Source organism: Anguilla rostrata, chromosome 15 (assembly GCF_018555375.3).
Source record: "Anguilla rostrata isolate EN2019 chromosome 15, ASM1855537v3, whole genome shotgun sequence".
Taxonomy (NCBI): domain Eukaryota; kingdom Metazoa; phylum Chordata; class Actinopteri; order Anguilliformes; family Anguillidae; genus Anguilla; species Anguilla rostrata.
The window spans coordinates 18418054-18434055 of NC_057947.1; positions in this window are offsets into that span (position 1 = coordinate 18418054).

Below are 16002 nucleotides of genomic sequence, written 5' to 3' on the forward strand. Positions count from 1 at the left end.
CGATCCGTATAATGAAACACTACTGGCTATGCATAACTGTTAGCACTATTTTGGAGTTAGATAATTAAATTAACATTAAATGACATTAAATTAATCCTGTTCCAGTAGCACTGGATAAGACTACACGCATTTCTTCACCACTCAGATAGTTCCGCCGTTTGTTCCTTACAGTTGGTGACCTCGATGTGACAAGTTTTGGTTTCTTGCTGTTGGTGACGTTGATGCATTGTTTGGTGTATCTGAGGGGTTTCTTACAATTAGCTAATGTTATCATTCGTGAAAGTGCTAATGCAGATGTAAAATATATATTTAGGACAGTGTCATTTGAGCTGCCGGATGGCTTATTTGTGGTGCATGGAAGAGCCCCATGGCTTTGATTTTAATGGCTATGGCCTCCGAACCGCGCCAGTGCCAGCTGCATCCGGTAGCTCCATTGGGTGACATGCAATTGGCGGTTGCGTCTCTCAGGGCCTGTGGATTGCATGTGAAAGCCACCGCATGTGGCAGTGAGGTTCGCAGCATGAAAGCAGCTATTCCAAAATGGGGTGGGAATTGGAGATTTTCAGCCCCACACTGGACACAAAGTTTATAATTTAAAAAAAAATTGTAAAAAATGCCACCAGTATTATTTAGTTAATGGAATTTAGTTAACAGTATTTAGTTAACAGAAGTCACAAGCAGTCCACTGGAGGCGAAGTTAGCATGCCTGCTAGCAGAAACAGCCAGTGGTTCACAGTGATTTTTGCTGATTGGTTTTCCAGTGACCTGCTGACAGATTCAGAGCATTTTCAGCTTGTCACTTGTCTATGACAGATTATAATCAGCAGACAACTGCTGGACCTCTGCTCACTTTCTCTTTTTTATAGTTATTTATTTTTATTTGTTTTGTAATATTATTTTTATTAAACCGATTCTGGTTTTGCTGTTTTGCTATCTTTTTTTTGCTATTTTCTGTAAAACACTTCTGTAAACTTTGTTTTAAAAAATGTGCTATACAAATAAAGTTTATTATTATTATTACTATTATTATAATAGCCTAAAGAAAATGTCTTTCTAAACACAGAAACAGATACAAATTGCTACTTTGTGTGAAAAAGGTGAATTTTGAAAGTAATGGTTATTTACACACATTGTCATCATGATAGGCTAATCACAGCAGATCAATCATTGTTTACAAAAACTGTACTGATCCCATTCTCACAGGCAAGACAAGAGTAGCTCCCAGGCAGGTGCAAATGCAGAGAAGCTATGCTTCTTGTTTTACAATGTGCCACTAATTGACTGGTGGTATTGATGCTCAGTAATTGACTGATGTACAACACACTGATGTTTACTTAGGTCATGGTGTTTCATGTACAATAGGTTGGAATTATGTCCTTGCCGATATGTGTTGTTGAAGGCTAAGGGTAAGGGCATGTTGTACTGTAGGTGCACTGAAATGGTTGCTTAGCTTCACAAAAATCTGAAACAGAAGTCTGAGTCATTCATTACCACTAACTATGCGCAGCATGTAAGGGCATAGTCTGTGTGTTTGGAGAAGCACCGATCCCATGGACCTTGAATTGATCCATAAGGGGCAAAGACAGTTGAGTTGATGAATAAAATAAAATAAGGTCAAGCAGAGGGCTACTTGTTGACTGAAATAACAAAACCCCCCTTTTCAATGGAACTGGCCCTGAGAGAAACTGAATGACATTCTTGGTGAGGTTTAATAATATACTGTTTCTTTATTTGTAGAATGCATGTTTTTTTTAAATAGAAATACCTGTCAGATTTGTTTTTTTTATAATGCTATGAAAGTTGCTGGTTCACCATTTAATCTACCTGCAAGATGTAGGGGATCCTGAAAACCCTGGGTTGTTACTTCTGTCTGATATATATAACAAAATACACATTGTGGGGAACCATACGGAGGGACTGTATGTCTGCCTAGCAGCAACGTGTAGAGTGTGAGATCGCTGAAACAGCAGAGATGTTTAGCCTTAGGTGAGAGAAGCATTGCCAAGACATTAAAGTGATCGGGACGTCTCCATGGCATAACTTCAGCTGAAACCCCCATTTACCTCTTTTTTGTTTTATAGAGGTCAACCAATGTAAGTTTTATGTTATGAACATTTCTGAATGAGGTATTGAGTAATAAAGAGCACACCAGTAAATGGCTTTTTGATTACTGCAACAAAGTAAAAATAAAACGGTTTCACCCAGTCAGCATTTTGCACTTATATATACATATTTTACCTTAAAAGAAACTTCTGTGCACTGTACTTTCCAGCTGAAGCTGACATATGTTGTTGTTATTATGAATTGTTATGAATTTCTGGCTCTTGCAGCCCACAGTCCGCAGGCCAGTTCTAGTCTTTGGGGGGCCCTAAGCAGGATTTTATTGGGGGCCCCCAACCCACTCATCTCCTAAGTAATATACATGTTTTAGAATAATTATTAATTTTATATCATTTTAAGGACTGAGATTTGATAACTCCTGTGTTAAGGACAACATGGTTTATGGCTATATTGAGTGAAATCTCTGTCTGAAAGTGTCCTATTCCAGTTTCTGTCTTGGTCAGTGATGGCGAACCTACTCATTTTCTACATTCCCTGCACTGAGGGCAGGGAACTCACAAACAGGAAAGGGAACAAGAGGCAACTTGCAGACACTAACAGCCCCACCTGCTACTGAAAGTCAGAATTTGCAAAATGGAGCTCTTTCTCAAGACAGAACACCAAATTGCCCATCAGCCAGTGTTATTATTATTAGTGCAGTTTTGGCAATTACACATTTCATCATTAATATGGGCCTTGTTACAATAATTCACAATTTCTCTTCGAATAAATGCATTTCTCAGAGCTGGCTGCATCAAGTCAAATCAATGTAGATGGTGAATTGGCAGCAGAGCCAATTTCCTGATAACCCCATCACTCACTGAGCAAGTTACACAGAGTAGGAAGACCGTGCAGTAGTATCTTAGCAACAGCTGTGATGGCAAAGGCAAGAATCCCATTGGCTCTCTAATATCTGTGGCCTTCTTTGTCTTGTTGAACCCTGTTACTTATTGTCCTATGGAGTCAGTGAATTGCAGAAGAAACCTGGGCACATTTTTAAAAGCCCCATCAGGGTTTTACACAACAAAAGTGCTTTGAATAAGAACTGTCCAGTAAATCATAGTTTATATGAAATAAAATATTTTTGGAAATATTTCAGTTCTTACCATTTTCTTTGTTAACTTGTTCTTCTTTTAAGTGGTTTGATATGGTGATTTGTGTGACTTTGTAATTATGTTCATAACAATTCTTATACTGTTTATTGGACAAGCTTCCTTTATAACAATTTCCCTTTATCATCCCTCTTACAATACATAATAAATTAGTTAAATTATTTGATTTTATGTCCTATTGTAGAGTAATTAAAAATTATGTACTGTCTTTTTTTTAATCTGATCTGCAGCAATTACATTAAGCATAATTTAAACAAAATTATATTTATACAATGTCATTACCTATGCACTTAAATGTTAATGTTAAATGTTTGATGTTAAATAAGTTTGTGCTGTGCTGCTAATCTTAATTACACTGTAAGTGTGTAAAACTGCTGCGCACCAACAGAATACTAAATAACTTGTTTGCTAAAATGGTCATTTTCATCTCTAGGTAAATCTGAAAAAAATTATTGAGGATTTATTTTAGTCTATTTGAATCTTTGTTTTATAATGAATTAAATTTAGAAAATGGTAAATTGATAATAATTCTCATTTGGTGCCTATTTATACATAATAATAATAATAATAATAATAATAATAATAATCACAATAATCATAATATTATTATTATTATCTGCCAATTATTATTATTATTATTATTATCTGCCATTTTAAAAGGCTGAGGCCTTTGTTTAAGAGCACAATTGATCAACGCATGATTGCCGGCTCTGACTTCAGAGACTCCCTTTTCTAGAGAACAGTTGACTGTTCTCAATATCCCAGTATTTCAATTCATCTGCCTTGGTTATCAATCAAATAAAACTCAAAGTAAACATTATTAAATTAATTGAGACCCCAATTAATTTAATTATTAAATTAATTGAGACCCCAGTGATTCAAATATTGTTTAGTTTTTATCTGCAGTTTCCTACATTAAATGGTAAAAAATAAAGAAAAAACACTAGCTGGCCCTTTTCAGACAGCAACTAGTCTATGGTCAGAAATGTGTATAGTTCACATCTTTTTAGTATTTACTGTGTTAACCTTCAGCCTGAACTCTAATGACTAAGGCAAAGGTGGGGATTAATTCTGTCTAACATAAAGAAAATGCAACTGAGGATTGAGAATTTTCAGGAAATGGGTTTCCATTCACTGATCCAGCCTGCTGTATTGACATGCTGACATCCTGTTTCCTGCCCGATTGGCTCACTCACACATCATTGATAGCACTGCCACTGAAATGCTTCTATCGACTCCTGGCTTGTGCCATCACCGCAGAAACCAGCTCAGCCGGGATCGAGGCGGCAGACCCCTGTGTGGTTTAAGTTGGACAGGCAGGGTGTCGGGGGAGAGACGAGGGAGATCGATAAACTCTTTTTCCCAGGATGGAACTGACGCTCACTGCTGTTACCAGGGGCTCAGCTCAGAACCAACTTGACGTTCAATTTTAGTGGCACTTTACAAAAGAACTTTCATGTACGCCTCAGCTTGGGAGCCACAGATGTCAGGCTCCCTTTATTGGGCTGGCAGGAGATGATGTCCAAGGCCTTCTGCAGTTTGTAAATGACACATCAGGACATTCTCCCCCACCACACCTCCCCTGAGGGCAGGGAGAAGTGAGATAGAAGGTAGGTGAGGAAAGAGAATTAATTTCTCCACGCTATTGATCTAAACTCTAAACTGACCTGGGAACTGGAATTGGCTTGCCTTTCATTGAAGAGCCCTTTTCACTTTTTTTCTGACACACTCTCCCCCAACCTTAAATGATTCACAAATTAGTTTTACCTCCTCTTCCCCCTCTGGAACAATTTTCCACAGTGCAGCTATTGCTCCTGGCCCAATTTCCCCCCATTGGCCTATTTTTCGATTGTGGAGCAGAGTTTAGCCGATGAGCCAGTTCGGCCAACACTTCATTACTTTTCCCCATTTGTCTTTTTTAAAAACCGTTGACAGGAGTATTGGTTCATAAAAAAAGATACTTGTGTTCATAAATACAAGTATTTGTTTCACTTTTAATCACTCATCACAGCCCTGTTGACCGACCGTTGAGAAACCTTAAAAAGGTTACTGCTAGAGTGCTTGAACACTTTTTCTCTGCAATGAAGGTAAATTAGTTCTGAGGTGAAATAAGTGCAATTCATTTGGCTATTTAATAGCAATTAACATGAAATAGACTCAATTACACCTCTCTCTGTGTCTCAGAGAGAATGTCTTGAATGGGTTCACACATAGTGTAGTATGGTATTAGACCTGGCAATGTTTTCACCTTTTAAAGAGGTGTGGCCTTATCAGGCAGTATGCATATGGAGTATTTTGCCAAATATGGGTAATAAAGACAATTAGGTTCTTTTACATTATCTCCCTCAAAGGTAAGATTGATGGCTTCTGCTAAGGGCCTCCAGTTGAGGGATTGTCTGTCAACAATTAACTCACATCTGCTTTGTTAGAATCCAAAGATGAGCGAAACTAAACTAAAGTCCACCCTTTGTATAGATGTGTTTAATGTGATGCTGGTATGAATTTGATCTTTTAATACCAGCTATTCTAAAAGCCCGGGCCATAATCTGCTCAAAGCTTATTTATCCAGTTGATTCCCCATTACCTCTCTATTTCCATTTAGCTTTAATTTCTGACACCAGACTGGCCAGTGAGAGAATGGGCTCTTCCTAAGTCCTCCCACTGGGGAGTGTGCTGCTCAATTAACCCTTGAGCAATGCAACTGGGGTCATGTGGGCCCATGCAAATATTGTGTTTTTTCTTATACCATTAAGCTGTTGTGGAATACATGAGCCTGCTAAATGTACTCCACCAATACTTGCATTTTAATTTAACACATAGAGTTGTAAGGACTGGGCGCCATTTTGGTTCAATGACCGATGTCGATGCCTATCTGTAAAGGAACACACAGAGAGACGCACCGGCTCTCTCAGGCTATAGCCATTGCCAGCGGTCTATAACTCAATGTAAACATGTTAGCTATACTGCAAGTAAACTGAAGAAACTGATCCATCAAAAGATCAATTTGTTTACTAACTTTACACTTGTAATCATTTTACGACATAGCAACACTCGTTCATGACGGAAGTGGTCCTGATCTATGCCCGAGCCCCATGTATGTGAAATTTTACTGAAGTATTTTTGAATAATCCCTCTTAAAACCTTTTACGTAATCCAATGCAAGCCAATTGAAAAAAGTGAATTTTTTGACTGGAATTTCTCCCCAAAACTTACGACACCCAAGGTCTCTAACTTCTGATTGCATGACTGTATGCTTGATTTTATGCGCCTGATAGCAATGGGTATGGCTGAAATAGCTGAAATCACTCATTAGAAGGGATGTTCGCATATTTTTGGAAATGTAGTATATATATACTACACTCACTCAGTGGCCACTAGTTTCATTACTTACCCATAGTGCACCTCTTTAGATAAATGTTTCGGGTAAAGATTATTACCCTCCAGGCCTCTGAACCTCAGTTAATATAGGCAATTCACAAACTTTGCTGCTGATATATCTTCTAATGTTCTAACAAAGTTAAGAATCACTTTTCATGTGCTTCATTTAAAAAAATAAAACCGCAATACTCACTGAAGGATACGTCTATCCACCATCACATTAAATCACCCCAGTCAATGAACTGTGATCTTAATTTTGCATGAGAGAGGTTTCAGGGAATTGACTGGGAACATTTAGTCCAGTTTGGGCATGTGCTGCTTCGGAATCCTCCACAGCCTGCGTGCAAAAGCATCACTAAACTTTCTGAGTGAATGTGAGATACAGAAAGCTATTGTAAATGAAAACACAGAGTGCTCCACAGTTTAATGTAATAATAGTTTACCCTAAAAAAAGAGCAGAACTCCACTTTAATAGCATACATGTACACCACAAAGTGTGTCAGCTCTGGGTGACCAACAGCCATGCATCTGTGCACACCCCCAGAGGTTAACTGCACTTCATAGAGTTCCTTGGAGCCCTTTGCTACAGAAAGGGAGCGGAACAGTGATCAATACTGCAGAGGGGAATGATATTAGTCTTCCGTGACTGTTTTGATGTGACTGGAAACAAGAATGATCGTATTCTCTTTTTTTTTTTCTGTCAAGAAGGCACCTGATTCAAGGTAGTTTGATCTTGAGAAAGCTCCACAATTAAGAGTCAATGATGACAGAACCAAGGCTCAGAAAGAAAAAGAGCTGCTAATTGATGTGGTGACAGAAAGGCACAGTCTGCTCTTGAGTCCTCCCTGCAAACTCATTAACTCATTTGCGCTTACGCATATTGCCTAAAGCAAAGATAAAGAATTAAGACACTTACTGAGTAGAATGAATGAATGTACACTTCTTATTTGAAGAGGAACATCTGGACAGGATTAATTTAGGATTAAATCTCAAACACGGGCTGGAATACATGTCAGAAGCAATGGCTATACTGCTTACATGACACAATTAATGTATTGTGTAAGTATTTGGACAGGGACACAATTTTTGTTCTTTTGATTCAATACTACAGCACATAGGATTTGCAAAGAAACCATAAATATGAGGTTAATGTGCAGGCTGTTTTGGCTATGTCTCTCTGATTTATTCTGACCTTTCAGCCTAATGATGGCCTTCTGTACTGGCATTGACACTTATTTGGTCCTCATGTTGTGCGACAACAACAATGTAAATCTCACACACAGAATCAGCTCTAAATGTTTTGCTAGCTTTCTTGTGCATGAACTAATGTTGCAGAGACACACAGTTAGCCAAGAAACAGCTGAGCAGCCTACTGTCCTATTACCTTTGCTCCCCTAAAATGGTGGGACATGGACAATGCATAAATAGGGCTGTGATTCCTACATGGATCACCCAATGTGGACGTACCCACAAATTAAAGTTGACAGTCCGCACTTCAACTCATATTCATTGTTCCATTTCAAACCCAATGTGCTGGAGTACACAGCCACAACAACAAAAAGTGTCATAGTACAGGTATTGCCATTTGCTTTGCCAATGAACTCAACCAGAACTTTCCACAAATGGTTTGGTTTCATGTGCCTACACAGCAGTTAGGACCCTGCTGATTGTAAATGTCAGTCTATTATTGAATCCATGAAAAAACTCTTTATATAGAAATAATTTGTTATATAGCACATTTCATAAAAAATTTGATAAAGTAAGTTGGTAAAACATGTTCATTTCCTCCCAAGACATGCAGATAATTGGAGACTCTAAATTGCCCATTGCTATGAGTGGGTGAGTGAATAGTGTGTGTGCCCTATGACATATTGGTGACCTCTCCAGGGTGTATTCCTGCCTCTCGCCCAGTGCACGCTGGGATAGGCTCTAGCACCCCCGCGACCCTGATCAGTAAAAAGCGGGTATAAATAAAAGATGGATAGATGGATTGATAGCTATATAATGCAGCCTATTGAAGTCTAAATCATCCTTCAATAGGAGGGAAAAAAAACTAATTAAGCACAACTAAATTTTATACAATTCAGAAATTGCAATTGTAGTTGGGCAAAAAACAAACAAACAGAAGGAAATGGTATACAAAATCAACCCCTGGGACTGAGTTTGGGAACCACATAATTAAGAATTTTAGGGCCACGATTTGAGGAAAACAGATGTACTCTCTTTAGAATTCAAACCTTTGTTATTTTTGTTATGATGCAGTGTCTGGAGAGACTTTTCAAACATGCACTGTAGTCCCATAGTCCCAAAAATGTTCTTTTTGAGGCAGGCTCTTAAAAAAATGAAAATGATAACATCACTACATGATTGGCAGGGATAGCACCCAAGACAAAGAAATCAAAGGCTGAAATCAAGCATTTTCCAGATAAGAAAACCAAGGAACCTCACTGGCCGACAGATCTACTGATGCTGATGGCTTAAACGCCAACACAGAGGATTTAGTGATTGTCCTGTCCTCTTATTAATCTGAAACTGACTGCTCAGGATTTAATGAGCAAGGGCTTTGCAGATCTTAAAACTAATCTTGCAGTTAATCAAAGGCAAAGTGATGATTTGCACAATTAACATATTCTGGCATTGCAGAGGGGGAATCCCTCGAAGTGGAGAAAACCATTCACAAATTCTTATCCAACAGAATCCCCCAAAATAAGGTCAATGAAATAACATTCAGGCATGTACAAAGAAGGGGTCACAAAACCCAGAAAACTAACGTTAAATAGTTGCTTGGTTTGAAACTCCTCATTCAAAGTGAAGAAAAAGAACTTAAGGGTGCCACATACAGCTTAACAACCAGTTCAAAGAAAGGAGGAATATTCTATACTTCCATCCATCCATTATCTATACCCGCTTATCCTAGGCAGGGTCGGGGGGTGCTTGAGCCTATCCCAGCATGCATTGAGATTCTATACACAAAATTTTTAAAATCCTATTTAATTCTATGTGCATGCATGTGGAAACCCATACCTTCATAAAATTGCAGCCTCTTGTTGATCCCTAACTATACTTAATCTCTTTTTATATTTTTGTTTTGCCTAATTTGTTTGTGTCTTTTATCGGTTATGTTTTACTGGGGGAAATATGTTACCACAGACCATGCCACCATGTTTACTATCCCCAAAGAAATTGTCCCCAACCTTGATGATGTGCAAATATATTAGGGTTCCTGCTACATACACAGGCAGGTTTCCCAAATAACCCAAATTAGTATGCAAATGGTAATCACCACCAAACATGTAATGCACATGTGCCGACCACAGCAGAAGCCAAACTACTGGATCTCCTTTCAATGATGGTACATTGGACCAGCACAAAACAAATCAATACATTTTCAGTGGCTTGGCTGCCACAATCTGAAAAGCGGTGAACAGGTGGCAGAGCTTCCTGTTTTCCTTAAAGGCATGCAAAATGGGCTGTCAGCTAGTTTGACAGTACAGTTACAACACATACAAAGGCAAACTATTAAAGGCAAAGTTACAGAAGCGGTAATGGTTTGATAAATATGCTGCAAAACAGCAGCTGGCAGATCTCTTGGCAAGCTTCAAAGATTCCTATATTGGCCAAGGGCTGAACAAATTACTTCAATCTCACACTGCAATCAGAGAGACTTGTCAATGCCTGAAAGTCAAAGAAACAGTGAAACATGGCTCCCACACCCACATCTGTAGGACAACTGGTATATTGTTAGGTTGCTTGATTGGTAAACATCATTATTTTACTACCTCTATGATATGAAACCAGGAAATAAGACTGTGGAGGTTCTTCATCACAATCATATGACAAGGTACAAAACCAGAAAGTTTGAGCATGTGTGTGTTCCTTATCACAAATAAAAAATTACAGCAAATAATTAAACACTTTGAACATAATTAATTAAAGTCAAATGTTCCTAATGGGCTTAGAAAACACTAATATTTCCTCCCATTGAGATAATGATGTGCCTGATACTTATTTTCATTCTGTGTGAGAGCTCTGACCAATTGCTGGTTTCAGGAGTACTGTCACCCATAAACGTGGTCAGGTGCTTGGCCATAGCAGTCCACCTTTCCCATCTTTGTGTCTAATACGGGACCTGTCTGCCCGTGACATTCATGATAAACTCATCTCTCATTTTCATCTCTGCAGGTTTTCTAGTTGTACTTTTTGCTTAGTAATTTCAGTTTACAATAATGTTTCTTTCTCAAATTTCTCACACTTAGTTTCAGTTTATAATAATGATCTTCCTGGCAACGCGTATAATTTCATTTATTGATAAAAGGGATTGATGATTATTGTTAATGATATATAAAGTCTCACAAGTGTGCAGCCAATCACATAATTTAACAATGGCGTATTTGTTGCTTTTGGGTTACTTGGCTAACCATGCCTTGGGGAGAGAGTGCGTCTTTAGGGACCAGGCAGATACGTTCTCGGAGGCCGATGAATGGCTGATGTTTGCACATGACCCTGAAGGAAGAATCGTTTGTATGGGATTGCTAGGGTGTTTCCTTATGCAAATCAACATGAACAGGCATGTGCATTCAATTGAAAAACAATTGGCATTCCTACTCAGATTCAAGAAGGATATGCACAAAATTGATGGTCTGTGCATGTTTCAGGACTCCCACATTGGTTTCATAGGAACCTTTATTAAGAACAAACGTAAGAGGATTTTAAGATTTTCTGAATGAGGCTCCTTGATACTAAAACTATTCTAATCTAACCAGTGTTGTAAGTATGTAATTCCCCTTCCTTTTGTTTTGTGTACTTCTGTATCTATGTGTCTCTTCTTTTTGCTCCTTTATCTTCTGTTGGGCTTCAGTGTTCGTTTTTGTGATGAGGTTGTGGGTAAAGGTATGTAGCTGAAGTCAGGGCTGGGATGAGGCTAGGAGTAAATTTGTGGGTGGGGTTACAAAGGGAAAAAGTTTTGGATCAAAACAAAGACATTTCGGGAAGCCCTTCAGGGTACATCTGAGTACGTGTTCACTTTTTGCCTCATCCCTCTGAATAACTCTTTCTGTGATGTACTTCACTGTACACAAATGTTTATGCATCACTCTCATAAAATCTTCTTTTAAAAATTCCTCCCCATAATTAAACCTACTGGGTTCTCCTGTGGCATACTTGAGCAAAAGTTGCAGACTGAATTATCCTTCTGCATTGTTATAAATAAGGAATCTAAACCTCCCCCAAGGGTTTGTGAGTAGAGGAAAGTATGCTCTTTCACGCTTAGGATTATGCAGGATAGCACATTTGCACAAGGACACCATTTTATTAGCCAGCAAAATCCTGTTTTCTTTAATGCATGAGCACACACAAGGTGTTGCAAACAAAAAAAGAGAGTTCTTGTCATACAAGTCTAGCACTTCTACAGTATGTTATTTTAAAAAAGAATAGCTTGCCATTTTACCATTTCAGCACTAAATATGTACTGATCAACTAACAAAGGTACTAATCAACAATCATCATACAGTCTTTAAATCACAATCTGGTTCTATTTGGATTTTTTCAATAATTTAATCAAGATTTTTTTTCTTATTGATTTGTGTAAAATATGTTTTCCCTTCTTGTGACATTTCAATTACCTTAAAGTTTCACCAAAGTTTAATCAAATAACGAGGCATATGTTTTGTCCAGGTCACTGTACAGTCCTGTAATGAGAGCCAAAACTGAAACAGGAGGACACGACAAGACATCTGTCACATAGAAAGGTGGTTCATGTGAAAATCCTACAAAGTCTTAGTTACTCCTTCCCGTCTGCTGTTACTTACAGCGCTTTCATTCCATGGAGTTACAATGTCATACATGTAACTGTCTCCAGAATGAGGCAAGTTTTAAAATATCTGTACCTGCCGATCATTGACTGTACAAACACTCTTCTATATTCATTTTATTATCTTTTTTATACTGATGGCCTGCTGGCAGGTCTCACAGCGACATGCCTCAGGCTTGCTATCATCATTTCTGTGTTAGTTAATTGAAACACTATTCCACGCTAGCAATGAATATTGCTGAATGTGATCTACATGCATGTTTGTGTCTACTGAGGATATTATCAGCCGCTATATTATACAGTATAATATAGTGTATCTTTTCCCCAGACAAGGTAAATCTTTTGCAATAACATTTCATGACTGCATGAATTTAAAGTGTGTGTTTATTAGATTTTTCTTTTGCAATTTCAAACAAACTGGTATGGGTCTTAAATTCCATTTCATGTCATAGTATGTCCCCCTGGGAAAACTCCTCCTACAGTCATTTTGTTGAGTAGATTCTTCTTTCAGACGCCTTACGCAGGACAGTCATGCCTTAAGCAGATGTCACTGCAGTTACATATAAGTGTAGGCATTCAGAAGCTGCTTTTATCCAGAGCGACTTACATAAGCGCATATTGTACAGGTTTAGCCAATGAATGATGCTAATGCGAAGTCATCAGGGTCAGCACCGATGGTTATCTCACAGTATAAATGTAGGTACCATTTTAGGTGCAAGAGAAAGAAAATACAGTATTACTAGTAAGCAAGTGGATTAAGGGATATAGCTTCACATTTAGCATGGGTGCAGCTAGTGAACCCATGCTAAGTGCTCGGATTTCAGCATTAGGTGAGCAAAGGTGTGTTTACAGTCTACAGTGGATGCTGGGCAGTGTCTCTGTTGTCCTGCTCGTAGTGGGGCAAGCATTTCACTGCTAGGGAGTCATGTGAGAGAACAGACGTAATTGAGAGTTGAGAGGGAGCCCGTTTAGGGAGGGGTCAGTGAAGTAGCCAATGGATGTGACTTAGAGCAGTTTGGCTAGACTAGTGTACGGCTTGATAATAGATTGCAGGTAAGAGGGTGCTGTTCCTCTAGCAGCACCATAGGGCAGGACTAGAGATTTGTATTTTACTCGGGCCACCACCAGTAGTCAGTGAAGGGAGATGAGGAGAGGAGTGACATGCATATATCTTGGCTGATTGTAGAAAAGAAGTGCGGCAGCATTCTGAATGAGCTGAAGGGGTCTGATTCCACCGGCAGGGAGCCCAGTTGGGCCAGCACAAGGTCCTTAACAATGAGCTCGCTGCATACGTAGTCAGGAGAGTACAGATTTTGCAGACATTAATGGACAAAATGGCCAACTCCAGGTTACTGACACAATATTCTCAGTGAAAGACAGTCAGCTATCCAGGACTACACTTACAGATTTGGCAGTCTGAGACATGGAAACTGTTAAGTAACCAAGGATAATGGACAGATGGAGGGAGGAGGATGTAGCTGGTAGAGCTATATTAGTCTGAATAAATGTCATTAGGTCTCATCAGGTTCAATTGCATTACGCCACACCTCTGTCAGAACATCCACGATTGCATATGCATGAGGGCTGTGGTGCAATCAGGAAAAACAGACACACTATGTTTCACACAAGCTAAAACCAATGTATATGATTAGTAAACATCATCACAGGCTATTGCACTCTTTGCTGTCATATTGCAGGCAGTTAACACCCACAAATATTTAGCAAATCTGGGGCTTAAAATTAAATCACCAAAAATCGCCTGGCATAAGTTGCATGGTAATAAGATGATCATAAGTTGTTATTATGATTTATAAGATAGTAATACATAGTAAGGGCCCTGAACTACAGACAGGCATCACCCCTCAGGGGTAATCAGATTGGCATGGTGAGACCTTGCCTGAGGTAACATTTTTAAAATGTAGCATTTTGAAATTCTTAAACTTGCAGTGACTATGTTACAATGAAGGTGGTTTTAAGCAGAACATTTTTTCCTTATCTTCACTTTGGAAAGAAGACCTATTGCTGGCCTTCTTCCGCTCCCATCAGACCATGATTCTGAACAAACTCACATTTTATTCATTATGTATTAACGGTATGTATTACTTGTATTGCTGAATATTAAATTAAGAGCTTTGTCGCACATTGAAATTAGCACATTGATATTTATATTGTAATTGTGTTGTTGTCAGGGTATATTCTCTGGTTATATCCTTTCCAAATAATATTTGAGGTCAACTGTGGAGAGATCATGAGGCCAGACATAGACATTTAAGGAAAAATTTGTTTAATTAAAAATCTGATGCAAGGACAACTATAATTAGAAGCACTCATGTGTCCATCCATCCATGCTACAGTGATGTTAGGAGGCATATTAGAGACACTGAACTTTAATTCAGGTAATCTGGTCTACCTGGCTAGTACTTCTTCTGTGGTCAGGTTTGGATTAGGGATGGATAGATGTATGTAATTTTGCCTGTACTGTATAGGACTGAAGGAGAATGTTCTTGAGCACATTTCTTTATACATGAATTTTATCTTTTATACTCCTCTTATGAACTTGCATTAAGAAATAATTAGTTTGACTTTGAATTCCATCTACCTTATTAAATGGGATTTTCATTGTTGCTCTCAATTTGCTGAAGCTGATGGCTTCTATCCTGACTGTGTTTGTAGCATTAAATTTACAGATATCTATCCGCCAATGCAATTTGCTTGTTCAAATGATACCCTCGCTTCTCATTTTTTTTGCTGTTATGCTAATGACCATTATTGATTTTAGAGTTTCAAGAAATTGTTTCAGTTCTGGAATAGGGTAATAGCTGGCACATTGGCAGCAAGGTGGGAACGGTTTAATGAGACAACATGAGATTCTATTGAACATCTGACATACTGTATTTCACGTTGACTACTTTTACACACAGTAATTATTTTAAGCAATCTGCCATGATGTGGATAATGCATGGGATTTTAGGTTCAGCCTATTCTATTTGTGCTTTTGAAAAGCATGCCAGCTATCTAGACTGGCAGATATTAATTTCCTTTTCACAAAGCAGTGATTTTTCCCATGATGCTAAGTTCCATTTGCGCAAAGTGACTCAGGCTTCAGCCCCCAAATAAGGATGAAAAACAGAAGAGAAAATGAAAGCATTCATTTGTGCAGAGTTCACTAAGAACACAAACACATCCAAGAGTGAAAACAAATCCCTTCATTTCAACCGTGGGTTCAACAAAACATACAGTGTTGCGGGATGCCTATAAATACACTGAACTTATAAAAGCACTGTGATGATGCTCTCAATCTGCGTCACAAATAGGTGTATGTGCCTGTCTGGTTGTTTGCCGTCATTTTGAATACTACTGATAAAAGCACAAACTGCGGAGTGGGCGGCATGTGGCGAAGGGCTGGACAGGCGGCCTTGCGAGCTCAGGCCAATGGCGCCATTTAAAAATTGATGCACAGGGCTAACTGTCCCCAGTGTTCATGCAGTATGCACTAATGCAGAGGCACTCATTGTAGCCAAGCATTTCAAAGCTCATTATTCATGCTGGAGAGGCCCCGCGCGCCACTGCACTGCAGGGGGAATTGCCTCTCGCAACAAAATC